Raw genomic sequence first — 17,114 nt, 5'->3', positions numbered from 1 at the left:
TCGGCAACAAGCCAGAGAGCAAGGGTGCGTAACCACTGTGCTGCCAGGCACCTGGGAGGCACGGCCGCACCAACGCGTGGGGTCCCACCATCCCCACAGCCCAGCCTCCGATGCTGAGCGGCAGCGCAGCGCTGCAGAGGCAGAGCTCCAGCAAGAGCCTCTTTGGTGTCTGGGAGCGGGCACATCAGTCATATTTTTCCAAGAAATGCTTGGATAGTTTTGGCAGCAATAGTAAGTACTGAATGTCAGTGCTGTGATTGCAAATGCCACTTTGAGCCACTGTTAAAGTGTAACTGGGGCTGACAGGGACTTTGCTGTCCCAGTCAGAAGTGATGGAAAAATCAGGTGTTGCCAGAAAAGAGAACAGAAAAAAAGTTTTTAAACAAACAAAAATGTTTACTTTGACATAGTCAGCTAGTGGGGGTAGTTATCACCCATATCCAGGTCGAAGAGCATGCCTATGGCTTGCTTGGAAAGGGGGAGACTTTTATACTCGCTTTCACTCTGGCATGTTGTTTTTCTCACTGTCTTTTTTTCTTTTTAATCCACTCAACAGTTTGCAAGCAGCTACCTCCCTGCCCACTCCCGCTAGCCCCTAGGAACGGCGGGCTGGTGTGTGTCACCATTGACGGTGCTCAGTACTGCAAACCCATGTGCAACAAGGTAATGTTCATGGTTTACTGCTGCTTTATTGCTGCATCTGTTCATTAATTCACAAGCGTTTATTGTGTAATGCATAATTTTCCTTCTTACACTGTTTTTTCTCCCTTAGGGCAGGGAGAGGCTGTAGTGTTTGTATTGACCTTCACTGGCTGAATGTACCTTCATCTTACGGTTACCATGATGTAGCCTAAGACACTGTTTGTTTCACATCTTTGTTTCCCAAGGGCTATGACTTTCAGTTCCTCAGAAGAAGCAGACTGTATGAAGTATGTGGCAATGCCACCGAGTTTTCCTGGACAACGCAGCTTGTTGGGGGAAAGGCACTGGCTGTTTGTAACCGTGAGTATTTCTCAGACACATCTGGTCACAGGGACAGGAGATTCCGTCTGTTTTGTTAAAAAAAAGGAGAAACAAGTTCCTCTTGGCATGTGTGACAACCTTGGCGTGTGTGACAACCTTGGCATGTGTGACTTTGTGAGAGCTGGTGCTGGGCTGGCAAACTGTTGCAGGAGAAATCCTATTAGCTTTAAAACTATCACGAAAGCCTGAGCATTGCTATTTCAGGTTGAGGTAGCAAATATGACATGTATGCAACGTTTGCAGGAAGATGCACCTTTTTTTTTAAACAGTAAATAAGTATAATTTTAACATAAACCTTATGTTGCACAAGAGCTGTGTGACCCACTGGACAGAGAGCAGTAGAACATAAAACTGCTGTTTATCTCGCAACAGTACTTGAAGAACCTCAGCAAAATCGGCCAACACCTGCACTATTCATTGTACGTACATACAATAAAACCCAGCAGCTGGCCCCCAGCCAGCAATGCTGCCTTTTTCATGTGGCAGCCCAAGGGTTTTAAGACTGCTCCTATTGCATCCAGTGAGCAACCTGTGACCTGAAGTAGGCTCTCTGACTCCATTGTTATTGCTTTAATTTAAAAATAAATGTGCTTATAGGTACACAAAATGGCCAACCTACCTCTCCTGTGGTTAATGGAAAATATTTTACTGTTGACAGTGCATTGTTGCTATAGCAGTTGTTTCCCGAGGCTTACCAAAAAGCAGTCATCTAAGCTCTTTTATTCCAAGTTGAAGTCTTTAATCTGGAAAATGGGAATGCCAGTGCTTGTTTAAAGTTCAGGACAGATCTAAGCTCATTCATTCAGCTGTTTTTTTTGTTTTTTTTTTTTATCTTTGATCTTTCCAGCCTCTGAGATGGCCATCAGTGGAGCTAAATCTGCCTATTTCCCCACCAACAGCACTTGTCTGCGCACATTAGCCTTCACTGAAACTCAGACAGAGCAGCTAAACATCTTCCTCAAAGAGCTTGGTGAGGAAGGCATCGACGGCTCCAACCGTGACAAGGACGCTGATTGTATCATCTGTGGTTACTAGCACCAAAAAACTTGTGCCACAGACCAACCAGCCATCTGCAATCTGAGATGGGTATTTTGACAAGAGAAGCAGAGCAGTGGAATTGTTGCGAAGACATGTAAGCATACAGCTTTTATTTAGGTAAAGGACTAGAGATCATAGTCATCATTTGACCTCAGCTCCTGTGTACAGGTATATAGGCTAAACCTAATCACATAGCTCATGGCAGAGGTGTTTGAAAGAAAGATCACTTTTATGGCTTAAATTTTTCTAGCTGCAATTAAACAAAAATTAGAGTTGTTTAATGGCTGCAGTCATGAGTTAAACACAATAATTGTTATCAGAAATCATCTTCTGTCAGGGATTGTCTTTATTCAGAAAGGGCCATACTTTTAGTTGCTTTTACAGTTGCCAATCAACCATTATTGTTGCTCTGATGACCATTAAAGCAATGCAAGTCACAGCAGTTACTGGCTGTAGGGGTATAATTCTTTACTCATGTGCCTGCTTGACTCAGAGTTAAATCAGGCTGTACATACAGCTGTTCAAGGTGCTCTTTTGCATGAGCTGCAAATCTGAAGCGCTGGATTCTGTTGGTTGGACAGCTCAAAAGTTTCTCCTGTACTTACCACCTTGAGGACACCCTGTGGAAAAAGGCATAGTCTTTAGGTATACTTCAGTGTGCTGCTTGGAGTCAAAATGTGTCCTGTATGCTTGCTGCAACCAGGCTAAATGGCAGGAAAAAATGTCCAGCACAAAATGTGAGAACTGAGATTGCCCTAAACTAGCAGATATTTGCATCATGCCTTCTCTGCTGAAAAGATGAAGGAGGCAGATGTTGAGGCGCCTGCATGAGACGCTCTCTGGTTAGCATGCTGGGCATCAGCTTCAGCCTCCTGTGTTCAGCCCCTGTGGGAAAACCACGGTGGTTCTGGAAAGAAAGTCCTACTGACCCTTGGTTTGCTCTCACAACTGTGCCCACCCTGTGGCATCCAGGGCCACAAGTGCTCTTCTGCGCTCACGCTCTTGCTGGCACTCCCTGGGCACATGCAGCACGCTCCTGTGGGGCCTCCCGTCGGCAGAGGTTGTGGTTCCCACAAGCTATGGCTTAGCTTCAGAGGGAAAGTACAAAAGCAAATGAGGTCTGGCTGGTAATAAGGTTGGGACAGGCCATATTTAGGGTAGAGTTCTAGGGCTTTGGGCTGAGCGCAGGGCTGAGCAGCTCTGGTCTTAGCTCAGTAGCGCCGGGGCGGCTGCTGGTCCTAGCCCAATATTCCCCCAGCTTCTGACTAGTTGTCCTCCCTGCTTTTTCCCCTCTTCATTCTATTTCTAAACCTGGTTTAAACGGGGGCAGGTTTGGCTGTTGCCAGACATAGCAAAAATTTAGCTGGTCATCTGAATTTGTAACAGCTCTAAACAAGAACAAATATCCAACTGATTATTTTGTCATTGATTCTTCTAATGAAGTATGAAAACACTTGTTCCTGCTCCAGTCCCCATTCTTCTGTGAGCTCTCCCTCTTTTACAACCCCGCCTTGCACCCCTCGTGTGCACGTGTGCTCTGGAAAACCGAAGGCACAGAGTAAGCAGTGCAAGAGGCAGAAACCCCAGAAAACCTGGCTCTGGAAGAGTAAAGAAAACTTAGCACTGGTGATGCAGTTCATTTGTGGAGCTGTAGCTACAGAACAGATGTGCACGTGAATTATTATGAAATCTAAACCAAAAGCTTAGTTACTGCGTGCTTGGTTTTCAGTGGAATCCGTGCTTGGGGTTTTGTTTTAATTTTCTTCGTTGAGCAAACACTGAAGCCGTAGATCTGAAGACAGCCAGCTCATCTGTTTGTGTTCCTTTCTCTTCTTTACCTTTTCCCTATTCCTGTGAATCTCGCAGACACAGACGGCTTAGTTACGCGGTGCATGGTGTATAATTGACCTTTACCTCATCGATCAGTTAAATGATTCAGATATATAAAATTGCACACTATCTTTCAGACTCGGAATCCTGTCATTACAAGCAAAAAAACCCACTGGCTGCTTTTGGGCCCAGAACCAGTCACATGGCTGTGAGTGTAGCAGACAATTACACCAACAAAGGGATGAGTTGGCTGCTTTGGCTGCTTATAAACTATGAGGCAGTAACTTAAGTCATTGTGCTGGGGATAAAAGTGTTGCAGTCTTAAAGAAAAGCAACAGTTTTTCAATCGCTGGTGGGTTTATTTCTGGCAAACAAATAATCTCTATCAAGTGAAGTTATAATGTCTTTGAGTCTTTCATTTCCAGCCAATTCATTATCAGCTGATGCTCAAATAAAATATCTGAAGCACTGAGCACTTTCCAGTATCATTTTCCTACTGATGCTAAAAAACATTTTTCTCTGAGTTATATTAAGCTATTTTAGTGACTTTCCAAACCAACCCACAAAAGAAAAGAAACCCAGTATTGGATTTCATGAGGAAGTCAAGCCCATTGCTGTTGTAAACTATCAGAAACTCTTAAATCTCTGCATCAGATATCCTGCTAATGAGTGTCCCACAATGTAGAAGAGTTAGGTTGGAAAGCTTTAATTTGATGTGGCATGAATTTGACATTAAGCTGGAGACTGCGTTCTGGTTTTTTTTCCCCCAAACTTGCAGAGAACCAGTTTTGTTCTATTCCCGCCATCCAAGTTATTTTTTTATATATGAGAAAGGGAAGTTGAACCAATAAGCCTTTAGGACACAGTTAAAAACTAAGGTAAACTTAATCACATTATTTCCCAGAGTAAATTTGCATAACGTGATTCAGGCAGATAGCTGGTGTGTGTTTGCGTTAACTTCAAGTTGGTGTCTGGCCGGGAACGTCTGAGCATCGGGCCATCCCTCACGCCCCTGCTCTGTCCCCGGGATGGGGAGGGCTTTGTGTTCTGGCACTCGGGATTTGCAGAGAGAGGAAAATTCATACAGAAGGAAAGAATCGGAAAACGTTCTACACCGGCAAGTTTTCAGATCAGACAAAAGCAGCACAAGATGCTTATTTATTGCACCATTCTCTGGTGGGTTTTTTTTAGGTTTCCAGAGTAACCCACTGCCTCCCCAGAGCATGCTGCATGCTTCTGAGATGTCCCCCTGCACGACTGTCAGTCGTCTCAGCTAAAGGCGTTGGTAGTATTTGCAGTGTAACTATCGAAAGGGAGGCTTTCCTGATATTAGTTGAGGGAATACAATGCTGTATTATGCTTGCTTCTCTTTCAGTCTTGTTTTCAGTCCATTATAATGCAAGAGAAGGAGTCAGTCTAGGAATTAACCCAACAACAGTAATCACGACGTAGCCAAAAAATAGAAGGCGAAGTGCCGAGAACTGTAGTACGTGAAGAAGAAGTTATACAAATTCTCCTTTCACAGGAACTTAGCAGCAATACACTGGGAGACCCGCCGCTTTTGGGTGGAGGTTATCGTCCTGAACACCCTTCAGAGGGATCGGTGGTGCGGCAGCTTGTACCAGGGCTGGCTCACACCGAGCCCTGCAGCGAGATCTGCGGCACGCGCTTCATTCTCCAGACCACCACGGCCGCGGGGGGCAAAAACATGAGAAAACTCATTACCAGCACCGCAGCAAAAATGACCAGCAGTATTTCCCATGGGGCCAGGATCGTTTCCACCATGATTTCCACCATATCAAAAGTCTGAAGCTGTAAATAAAAAAACACACTGCATTACTTCCTTGCAAATAGGCGTTACGACTGTATAGTTGTGTTTGTTTTAGCCAGCACAGGGCTGTCAGCCTCTTTGGCTTATTATTTTCTCATCGTGAAGAATGAACCCATTTCCCCCGGCTGCGGGCCTCAGAGGAGCTTCTGCTGGCTCTCTCCATCCCCTCGAGAGCCGCTGGGGAGCATCAGCCTGCCCGTCCCTTTTGGCCCAGTTACAGTCACTGACGCTGGTGTAAGATACTGTGTCCGCCCTGAAGTGCCGTTCTTGACTCTGGCGCAAGCCTTTGTCGCCTTAAAATTTTGATTTTTAAGGTGCTCCCCTCCCACTTAGAGCACCATTACACAAACTGATTACTATACTGACATGTATATATGACTCATGGCTAAAGCTGAGAATAAAAGGATACGATGGAAAGAAGAACTGTAAGTTACCTGCCATCAGAATGTGTATTTTATCTCTTTCTTTTTGCCTATAAATTAAGCTTTAGAAACTTTCTGCTTGCCAGAGAGCTTCAAGGGACACTCAGTAAAGAAGTTATGTGCTTTGAGGATGACTACAGATATATTTTAATGAACCTGTCAAATACGTTGAAAACTGATTTCTGTTGGAAATGGTTTAATCAAACAAGTATGAGCCTGAGACGCGGCGAGGTTTAGAGCCAGGCGGCGGGGCGTGCAGGCAGAGCAGAAGCAGAGCTAGTACGGAAGAGTAGACCGGTCAGGAAGGAGTTAACCCCTCGGTTCTGAGGCAAGGAGCCGGGCCTGTTAACAGCTGTGTCCTTGTCAGCCCAGGGCTCCCTGCAATCCCTTCGGCGGGGAGCTGCACACCTGAACGCGGTAACGGAGCCATAGGAGGGCGAACGTATAAAAGGTGGTGGCCAGGGCCCAGGCCCGGGTGGCTCCCCACATGTGCCTCCTGCTCCTGTGTGCTGGCGGCAAGGAGGTTTCCTGAGGGGCTGGGCGCGGCCTTCGGCCTGGGAATTTGGCCTGGATTTCACCAGAGGAGATCTCAGGTTTGTCTGCGGCTTTTTACAGAGGGAGTGGTATGGTGGGTTCCTGTCGCTAAATCCCAACCTTTATGAGAAGACTGAAGCAAGGTTGATAGAATATGCTTATCTGGGGAGAGTGGAAGTATATGAGTATATATGGGAAGTTAATGAGGAGTCAGCCATTTTATACGCGGCTTAAATTGACCTCGGCTCAGAGGTTTTTGCTGTGGCCTGTGAGGAGAAGCAGCAGATGTCTGGTTAACAGATCTTGGAGGGTGTATGTGATGATATTCCCTAATGAAGGCCAGATATCTGTTAGGTGGACTCTTGATGGGGTTTCTCGGCTGCTAAACGACCTGGTCTCTGCTACTCAGTCAAGCCTTGGCTCTCTGGTGCCAACCTTACTTGGATGTTCACCTCTTGCTATTGAGGTACCAGCTCAGCCTTTTCTGAGAGAGACACAGACTTTGACAGTGGAAAACATGTTCTCCCTCTGCAGACTGAGGTGTGCTTGTCCAGGGTCAGTGTCTGCCTTGCAGCAGGGCCTGAGACCTTTCCAGAAGCCTCAGCTCTCGCAAGGTTTTGTTGAGTTTTACAGTTAAATTAATGTCAAGTCTTGCGAATGGGGAAAAGCATGGAGGATGTAGCTGGAGCTCCTCTAGCTCAGAGCCTGGATGGTGCTCATGGCTGCTGCCACCTGAGCCACATACTTGTGGTAGGATAGTCCAGGTGCTGGAATGTTGCCCACCAGGTTCGTTCCCCACAGCTGGCTGTGCTCTGTGTCTGTTTTCACCCAAGCTGCAGAACAGCTGCTCAGTTTTCCTTGTTTTTCATCTGCTCAGACCTGCAGCTCTGATGTGGGCTGTGTTCTGGACCTTGTTAGGCTATGTGATATTCTGACCCTCCTTGTGGCACTCTTGACTTTATTCTCTTGCCCCTGTTTGGTGGATGAAGGTAAGCATGAGGCTGTTCACACCAGGACAGGCAGCTGTGGGAGAAGGGATGCCAGTGCTCAGGGAGCTGCCTTGTGCTGCTTCATTGCTGCACTGGGAACACCAGAGGTGGGCCTTTTGCCCTCTAACTTGATTTTCTTTGTCCATCGATGAATTCCTCTAAAATGTCTCAATTTCTGACTTTCTTTGTGGTCTCTTCTTCCTGCCTTTTTCTATCAGGAGTTTTCTGTTAACCTTTTTCTGCTGCTGCTAACTTTGCTTCCTTCCCCAACTTTCATTTCAATTCTTGTTGTCTGTTATTTCATTCTCTTCCAGTTTGTTGCAATTCCCCTGTCTGGACAAGCAGTTACTCAACCATCACTTGCACAGGAAATCCTCTGTCTCTGTTTTCTGTGCATTTGATCCCTCACCAGCATTTGGCTAAGGGAAAAAAATCCAAAGAGCACCCACTGCTCCTCCAGCAGCCTGATCTGGTAAGGGTGAGAGCAGAGCATTGCCCCTTCCCTTAAATCCTGGCTGCGAGCAAAGGTCACACCAGTTAACTTCCACAAAACAAACTTCCTGGAATCTTCAGCTGAGCTATATACCATGCTGTGTAAGAAACAGAGGTCCTAGGACACCCTGATGCTGAGGATGAAAGAAGGCTCTGTTCCCTTCCTCTGCTGAGAAAGTAAACCGTGTGGTTTGAGGTGAGGAAGGTGAGAGGTGCTTGAGCATCTAGACAGTGGAGGCACCATGTGGAAGGCACCCCTTTGCTTCTTCCCTTGGTGAAGACATAACATGTCACTATGCTTGGATCTGGGATTGCTGTCCAGGTAGTTGTACCACTGGCAATGAAACAAAGGTTGGACAAAAGAGCCCTATGTGTGTCTGTCGGGGGAAGCACTCGGTGGGAGGCATTGCTGGGTGTCTATCTGCCTTGGCCTCTCTGAGGAGCTGAAATGCTCTGCAGTCAGAAAATAATGGTGAGGACGGTATTGCGGAAGCGATGGGAAGGTCTGTGATAGGGTGGAGACAGCTTCAAGGAATCAAGACTCTAAAGAGCAGCAGTGAATTTGCCAAGGGCCTTGTTCACCTATGGCAGCTGTTGACTAATATGGCTAATAACTGATAGTAAGTCTTATATAATGTCCCCAAACTACTAATCTGTCCTTCACCTACCTATTCTGTGCTTTCCCTGCACTTGTGTTCTTGTGTTTTAAGGCTTTGGGCTCTTTGCATCTAAGTGAGCCAGTGCTGCACAGCCGTGGGGTGCATATGCAGCTTACTTTGGTCTTTTGGGGGCTGAACGCATCAGTAACTTCATAACGATGCCTATATGGCAAGAGGGTCATGTCATACATTGCTATTACTGTATTACATAATTTTCAGAAAGATACATCATAAATAAGGTACATTGATGGTGGAATCCATCAGGTGCACTGATGAGTCTGCTGAACTGTGGTGCTGTGCAATCAGCAGGTACAGAGGCTGAAGACCTTGACTGGGTCACCCTTCTAAATGTTGCTTGCCTGTGTTTCATTCAGCACAGCTGTAACAAAACTGTAAAAGGTCTGGGACTGCTCAGTTAATGAGGTGTTTCTCACATTGACAATGTGTGATGCACACAGGCTGTATGTGGTTAAATAAGCTTTCCAACCAGCTGGTATCCCTGCCAACTTTCTAAACCTCTATGATTTTATTATGGAATTATTTATGAATCAAAATAGTGGTCAACTAAAACATAGCTCTAGAAATACAAAAGCAGTGGTATTTCTTTCAGAATAAATGCACGTTGTCACCAGAGCTTTGCAAGTTCTTTATCTCAACTAAAATCCTCATCAGTGAATGCGTGAGCGTATCTAATCTGGTCTCTAAACCACAAAATATTTTGCACTGAAGTGTGCTCTAGATCTATCTCCTAAATTTCACAGCTGGGTAGAAGAGTAAAGTCCTCTGCAAGGGTTGGAGCTGAAGGCAATAAATGGAATGCAATAAATTACTACTTTAGAGAAGTATATAGTAATGAAGGCATTTGGGGGGGGGGGGGGGAAGAGGCCTATTATAGAAGTGTGATTTCTGGTTGTACCTTCCATTTCCAGTGTTTCATTTAAGATTTACCTGAAACTACACAAATTAATTTTTTTTTTCTGAATCATAGTTGATTGAAGACCTTTTTGGACACTAAAAAAGGGGTCATCTTGGCACAGGGGACAGAATCCTTTCTTAGAAAAATCACAATTCTATCTGTATACACTCCACAGAAAACAAAATAACCTTGTTACACAATTCTGGCAATGAAGCTGGTATGCTTCATTAACCACGTATGTTTAATGCGATCTTGTAAGTAGGCCTTGTAAAACTGTCGTAAATTGTGGATTGCTTCACTGCTGCCTTTATCTTAGCACAGATCTGTTTATGAATTGTAATATCTTTAAGATCACGGCACACAACGGTCGCAGAGGACTATATAAGCAGGAAACAAGACTTGCGCTATAGTATGTTTAGCTGATGTACTTGTCTGCCAGCTGACAGCCTGCTGTAATACAGAAAAGCCAGAAAATATGGTTTGACCATTTGATTTGAAGCCTTAACTTTCGATTATTAGGAAAAAGCAAAAACACAGGCAGATAGTGATTTACTCTTTGGCATGGGCTGCTCTCTTCCAGTGAAGTGGATGGGCAGGGTGCAGCTGAGACAGCTGCCCTGTGGCTTCTGCCCTGTGAGGAATCTACCCCCATCTTGCCACACCAGTTGAAACTATTTAAGAGTGCTTGTCCTGCCTGCTGCAGGCATTGCCGTATTGAATGTAATCTTTGATTCTAGCTGTAATGAATCTATCTTAAAGTCAGCTATTTTTCTCTGCTAATCTTGTATTTTTTTTCCTCCAAGTTACTCATGATTATCTTGATTTTAGAGAACTAACAGTGGGGAAAACCTTACGAAAACCCAGATGTATCCCCCTATCACAGCTTGAGGTGGGGGGGACTATGCTTCCTCAATGTATGATGAGGCCAAATGCTGAAGGTAGCAGTACTGTTATGCAAAAAAGGCTTATTTGCAGTCTACAGAAGTAGTGAAAAGCTTTAAGACAGACTTCTGAAGCTTATAGGGGTCATTGTAACATGAGTCAGTCCCCAGGCGAGATGTTTATGGGAGGCTGTGGCTTCCCAATCTGCTCTCAGTTGTGGTTCCTCTGAAGACATTTTACATGGGGCAGAAAGATGATCTGGTATCTGGATTGATACCTATTTATGTAATTTGTCCTCCTCCAAACTTCAGAATAATTGACTCTCATGTAATAATTTTTTCTCCCTACTTGGAAAGGTCACAAATCTGGTACTACTGGCTAACCTCTGTGAACAGAAAAACAAGTTTTAAAATTCTTTGGGACCCTAGTAAATATGTAAAGTCAGCTACCAAAAGGCATAATGGATCAAAGTCTGCAAGACTTGTTTCAGATCTGTGAATTAAGTTGTATTTTTCTCTTGCTTCTGTCAGGATATTCTGATTAGTAACTACAGTATTTAACTTGAATCAAAAAGCAACTGAGAGCAAAATACTCAGTTGGAAGCAAACAAGAAATGCGGGCAAAGACTGTTTGCCTTTCCTCATCTTCAGTTCCAAAAGAAAAGCTGCAATTACTTTATCTCCCCCACAGTAGTATTTCAGGTTTACAGGCATATTTACATGCTCTTGGAAAGAGCTGATTCTGTGTAAATCCTGTGACTCTCAAATGATTTCTGGAGTTGGATGACTTCAGGCAGGTGAGAACCTCCGCACCTGCAACAGAAGAAATTCCCCACTGGTGAACTATTCAGTGCTCATACTGAGTAAAAACCTTGCTGCTAAATACTTGTAAAGCAAGAGCAAACATGCCTCAGGCTGTTACTTGCTTATAGGCTTGTGTGACTGTGTATTTATGGAAGCAAGGAAATTAGACCCTTGACTGATGTCCAAACAGGTGAATTCAGTTTTTAATTTTGTGCTGAGTGGTCTGCTCTAAGATTTTTGTTTCTAGTGTTACTTGAAACTCCTGGCAACAGCATCAAGTTATACCCCAGATGTTCTCATAGGTGAGAAAATAGATAAATGTAAGCATATGGATCTCAGCAGTAAGTATCGTTTGCAAAGCCTTGGCTGGAAACACATTGGGAGGCTTGGATTTTGCTGCTGTCCTTGATGCAGGTAGCAGAGTATTGGTGTTTATTGGGTATCTTGTCAAGAAATTGCAATTTGTTTGGCCTCTTCCACATTCCACTTTGGGGGGAGAAGGAGGGAAGAGAAAAGCTATTCCTACATCAAAGAAAATGATTGTGGCTTTAAGAAAGACCATTCAGCCAGGAAAAGTTCTCTACAAGAGCTCTAGGCCATCCATTGTACTACTCAGTAATATTTAAGTGAGACTCAATCCTTCCCTCTTCCTTCTCTGTCCCCAAATGCAGGGTTCTATGGAGCATAAGCTGGGATTTTCATTATTCCTGAGACAGACTGAAGCTAGAGCAGACAGAACAAAAGAACTTCTACATAATGTAGTTGTGTTGGGACTTTTGGAACACCTTGGTGATAGACTTATCTTTGTGTAACCAAGTGACAGTGCTCAATCACTAGTTTGCCTGGTGGAGATTAACACAGTCAGACGATGAAAAAATGCAATAAATAGTACTGAACAAAAACATATATCTGAAATCTTTTTTATGTTTGCGCAGGTCAGCAATTCCACTTAAATATGCTAATTTAGTGTATCAGATAAAACCAGATATGTGATATTGAATTTATGGTGTCTTATGCAAAAAGGGCTTATAGCTCTTTATGTGGGGAGAGGTTTCATTATCTAGATGTGAGAGCTGCCCAGTTAGATAAACAGATAGACTCTCAGTTGCTTTAGTACAACTGGAGATGCAGAACACTTCCCATTTTGCAAAGGTGTGAACACCTCTTCTCCCTGGCATGTACTTTTTTTAAAGGAAGAACAAGTCGAAGGGGCTAAACCAACAACAGCAATGAACTTGTTCTGCTCAGTCAGTCATTTAAATCTTTAGCCTTTAAGTAGGGAAAACAAGTGTTACTGTGTACTTGTTCTCTAATACAACTGCCAACTTCCTATTAATATTTAAAGACAATTACACATGTCTAGACCAGTTTTCTGAAGAGGTCATCACTACTGCAATGTCTGTCATGTGCCTCGCAACAGTGTATAGCTGCAGAAAGGTGAATTCCTGTGCCGCTTCTGTGACGGTGTTTATAAGCAGAGGTAGCAAACAGCGGGAACGTGAAAAGTTCTGAGACCTGGATTTCTTGCATAGTAATTGGCTTGAAATGAGGGTGATCAAGAGAGAACTGTTACTGCAAATTGAAATTGTCACTTAACTCATGTACAAACCAGAAATCAGATTCACGAGTTTAGCACCTTAGAGAAAAGGCTGTATTTCAACTTCATAAAACCTCAGAAAGGTCTAATAAAACTGCTTTGACCCCTAGAGGGCCAAACCTTTCAAACCAAAAGTGCATTATGAAAATGCTTAGAACCATAAAATATTGAAAGAAATATTGCTGAATTTGCTTGTATTATGTCTCCTCTACAAGTAGCAACTGAATAAAGTGATAATTATAAATATTTTGGTATTTATTTTTAAAAGTATTTCAGCCTTTATAAAGCATGCTGTAGTTTAGTCTGATTGCTTTTAAGTAAAAGCTAGGTAGGTTTAGCTTTCTGTGAATACAGTCACTACAGGATGTAAATCTTCAAGAATTTAAAGAAAAAGTTTGGGTGCAGAAATCAGGTCCATAAAATTTGTTAGAAGATTTTAAAAAGAAAGGTATGATGAAGACAGAGCATATTTAATAATGCAACAGTTGTATAGCCCAGTGCTGGATTTTGCTGATCATGCCTCTAGTTGCAGTGCAATTCACCTCACTTCCAAAGTAAGCAGGCAACTACAATGAAAGTCAAAATGCAACAGAAGTTTCTTGGCTGTTGTTAAAGTATATATAAATAACTTTTTGGACATATAAATTCTGATTTTTATATTTCATCTAATAAGTGGCTTCATGTGTTATCTTAAAGTTGCTGGTATATGTCTCTTAGTTTTCTGACTCTTGGGCATTGCGAGAGGAGTTTTATACACCTGTAAGTCAAATAGACTTTTTCTGTTCTGAAACATTTAGCCTTCAAACACTTTTGAATAAACTTATACAAGCTGATGGTCTGCTAATTTAAAAAAATAATAAAGGATTGCCTTATGCAGTGCACTTGCAGACATAGCAGACATAACTCTTAACAATTTAGTAAACTATTTTGATTTTAGTGAACTTAAATTAAATTACATGAATAGCAACTCTTTATTCTCCTCTTCATTCCTTTTTTCTGGCAACCTCTTAACCAAATCAGAAATAGTTTATCTATTCCCTTATTTTTGCAGAAGGGCCAGCAAGTGGTTGAATTTGAGTTGCGTGTTTGAACCTGACTACCTGAAATAAGTTCTGGCTTTCTCTAAAGCTTGCATAGTCCTGCAGTCATTTAGCTCTTTCCTGTCCACTCTTACCTTCTCCGTGTCCTCAAGGTGTCTTGCAAGCCTTGCAGGTAAACTGGAGTCACTTTGTCTGGGCATCCATCCTCCACTGTCCGGTTGCGACAGCGCGTGCTAGAGAAGGTGGTGTTCGACCTGCCAGACAAACCGGGGAGGGTGAGGGCAGCGTCCCCTCAGCTGTGCGAGGCTCAGGCGAGCGTGGCAGCGTGCACAGGTACTTGTTTGTACAGGGATGCATGTATCACCTCCCACTTGGTGTTCTTAAAGTGGCACAATCCTTTCCAAAGAAAGGATGAAGCAGTTCTGCCTTGACCACCGTTTGCTCAGGATCAGCGAAACGATAGCTGGCTGTTCACATGTGCGTGAGCTGCTTTAGGAGATGATCACTTGTGGTGGAAAATTGATGGCCCTTTTTTTGACAGGAAACCACTTATTTCCTTGTAAATAAACTTATTTACTCAGAAGTGAATAATCTGATAATAATAACAATGAGTCAGAATCAGAGTTATTTAATGACTAGCACATGCAACCTTCAGAGCAGGAGGGCTGATACCCCTAGGATTACTGCAGATCCAAGGGATTCATACACTCAACTCTTCTTATATATGTTCAACAAACCACTTGTTGCTTACATGCTTAGCTTTATTTAAATATTTGAAAAATCAGCTACAGTCGGGCTGCTGCAGTATCTATTTTATGCAGTGAAAAGCACATAGAAACCCTTTCAGAGGCTTTGCTAAGGCAGCTCTAGCTCTGCTCCACACTTGTGGAGGTGGCACTAAGCAGTCCCTGAGAAACAGCCCTCTTACCTGTACACAGTACTGCATCTAGCACTTGTCTGATGGCAAAGATGTGAAGGCCACTGCAGCCTGGGGTAAAAGCCTTTTGGTGGGGACACTGACATCTGTGCAACTGTCTTGTGTGGAGATAGCCAACGGGGTAGGTGCTTGCATCTACTGAAACCAAAGTCCAGACTTCAAGCATCTCCCTTTAGACCTCAAAGTCGCCTAATTGGCAATGGTTCTTTCAAACTCCTACAACACACAAAATATGAACTAGGGTATAGGAAATAACTATTATTAAGTCTTTTCTGTGAAGGATAATTTTTGTAGAGTTAGAAGCAATTTTCTGAATGTTTTTTTGGGGAAAGAAAAAATTTGTTTTTTACTATACAAGGCAGAATCAGTAACACTTGTCCCCTAAACTTGACATGTGACTTCCATCTCTGATGTTTGACACTAATATTTCATTGATCTTGCCCAAACCAAGTTCCGTTTAAGTTTCTTTCTTTGCATGAAATCTGCTTATCCTGTTTTTCACTGGCTCTTAAGACTAATATAATTTTAATCTTAATCCTGGTGGTGGTGGTGGTACTTTCAACTTTGGAAGCGGTGCTCTCCGTTGGCTGAAAATTGAACATTATACAATTTGGCTTGTCTGCAAGCCAGGTGGTCCAGTACATGCACAAGTACTGGTAAATACATGGTGAAAGGCAGCAGTCTTATAAGGCACAGCTAGTATTTAATTTTAGGATAGGCTGGACTAGGCTTTTAAAGTAAGTTCTGAAACATTTATGAAAACAACTTTGAAGTAAAGAACTGCCAGCCTTGGGGAATGCTGTCTTTCTACAAATCAGATGATGCTGTGCTTCCCTTTCATTCCTCTTTAGGAAATAACTTAGGTGTCCAGATGCCAAACCAATCTGTTTCCCAGGCCAAGAGCACTGGTTCCAGAGCTGCCTGCTGTCAGCAGGGTTGACTGGAGGCAGCAACTTCAGGCAGGGTGAGAAATATCTGCTTGCTTTGAGGTTTTAGGTCCTCATCTATTACCACAAGTAGCTAGAGTGTCTGAAAGGGGCTGGCATCTGTAGCTGTGGAATAACATATTAAATCCTTTATCCTCTTCCCTGGGACAACACAGGGGAAAATGCCCAAACTCGGGGTGGTCGGGGAACAGTTCTGCTGTGGCATGTAGTCATTAGATTGACACTGAAGGCAGCCACTTTCTTTCATACACCTACAGGTAACTCTGATTTTGAGATAATTCTCTAACCCCCTGGAGACGAGCAGGATAAAATAAAAAACTTACCGTGATTTAAAAGTTTGAGGGGGTCCAACTTTGTTCTCAGGCTGATGTTAATCATTGTAAATTTTCTAAACTTTATTGGAATATGATGAGTGGAAAACTACTGTATGAGGTGATGCCTGTGCTCCTGTTTCCTCGTGCTTGTGGCAGAGTTTCACAACAGGGCTCACGCAAAGCTGAAGACTGGGTGGGTGAGCCAGTTGATGGCTGCAGGCAGATACTGGTGAGCTGTAAAATGTTTGTGAGCAAGAATAGAATTTGAAAGTGAAACAGTGCCTATGGCCTCTTTAAGTCCTCATTTACCCTCTATGTACCTGTTTCAACTGGATTAATGTAGCAATGCAACAGTCTACCTAGAACTTGTGTGATATAGGATTCAGTAGTTTATATTTTGGCTGTATTGTCCAGAAACAGGGCATTAGTTAACAGCTTGTGGATTTCCTTGTGCTGAATAGATGCATTGGATCAGCTGAGGACTTTGCTCACAGGACTTTTCTCTCTGCATATGTTGGGACAACTTTACACTTCCCAGAACAGGGAAACACAGTCCTATTTAGTATGCATTATTGTGATGAAGGATCTGAATATTGCTGAAGTGAATAATTAAGTAACCTATGGAGGCAGACCACCTGCAGGCACTGCATTGTTCAAACAGAAAGGTGTCTTGGTTGGACGTTAGCCTTGTTGCATTAATCATCCTAAGTAAATACCTTTAAGATAAATTGCTTAGTTTGCAGAGAATAACAGCAAGAATGATTCACAGGCCATGACACCAAGCAGAGGGCTGAATGGAGGCCAGGAAAAATCCATGCCTTCTCATAGAGCAGGTGGGGAGAACGTGTATTCAAAATATT

The sequence above is a fragment of the Phaethon lepturus genome, unplaced genomic scaffold (genome assembly GCF_000687285.1).
Source record: "Phaethon lepturus isolate BGI_N335 unplaced genomic scaffold, ASM68728v1 scaffold4505, whole genome shotgun sequence".
Taxonomy (NCBI): Eukaryota; Metazoa; Chordata; class Aves; order Phaethontiformes; family Phaethontidae; genus Phaethon; species Phaethon lepturus.
The sequence above is the reverse complement of the archived record's forward strand: the minus strand, read 5'-3'. Positions refer to the sequence as shown.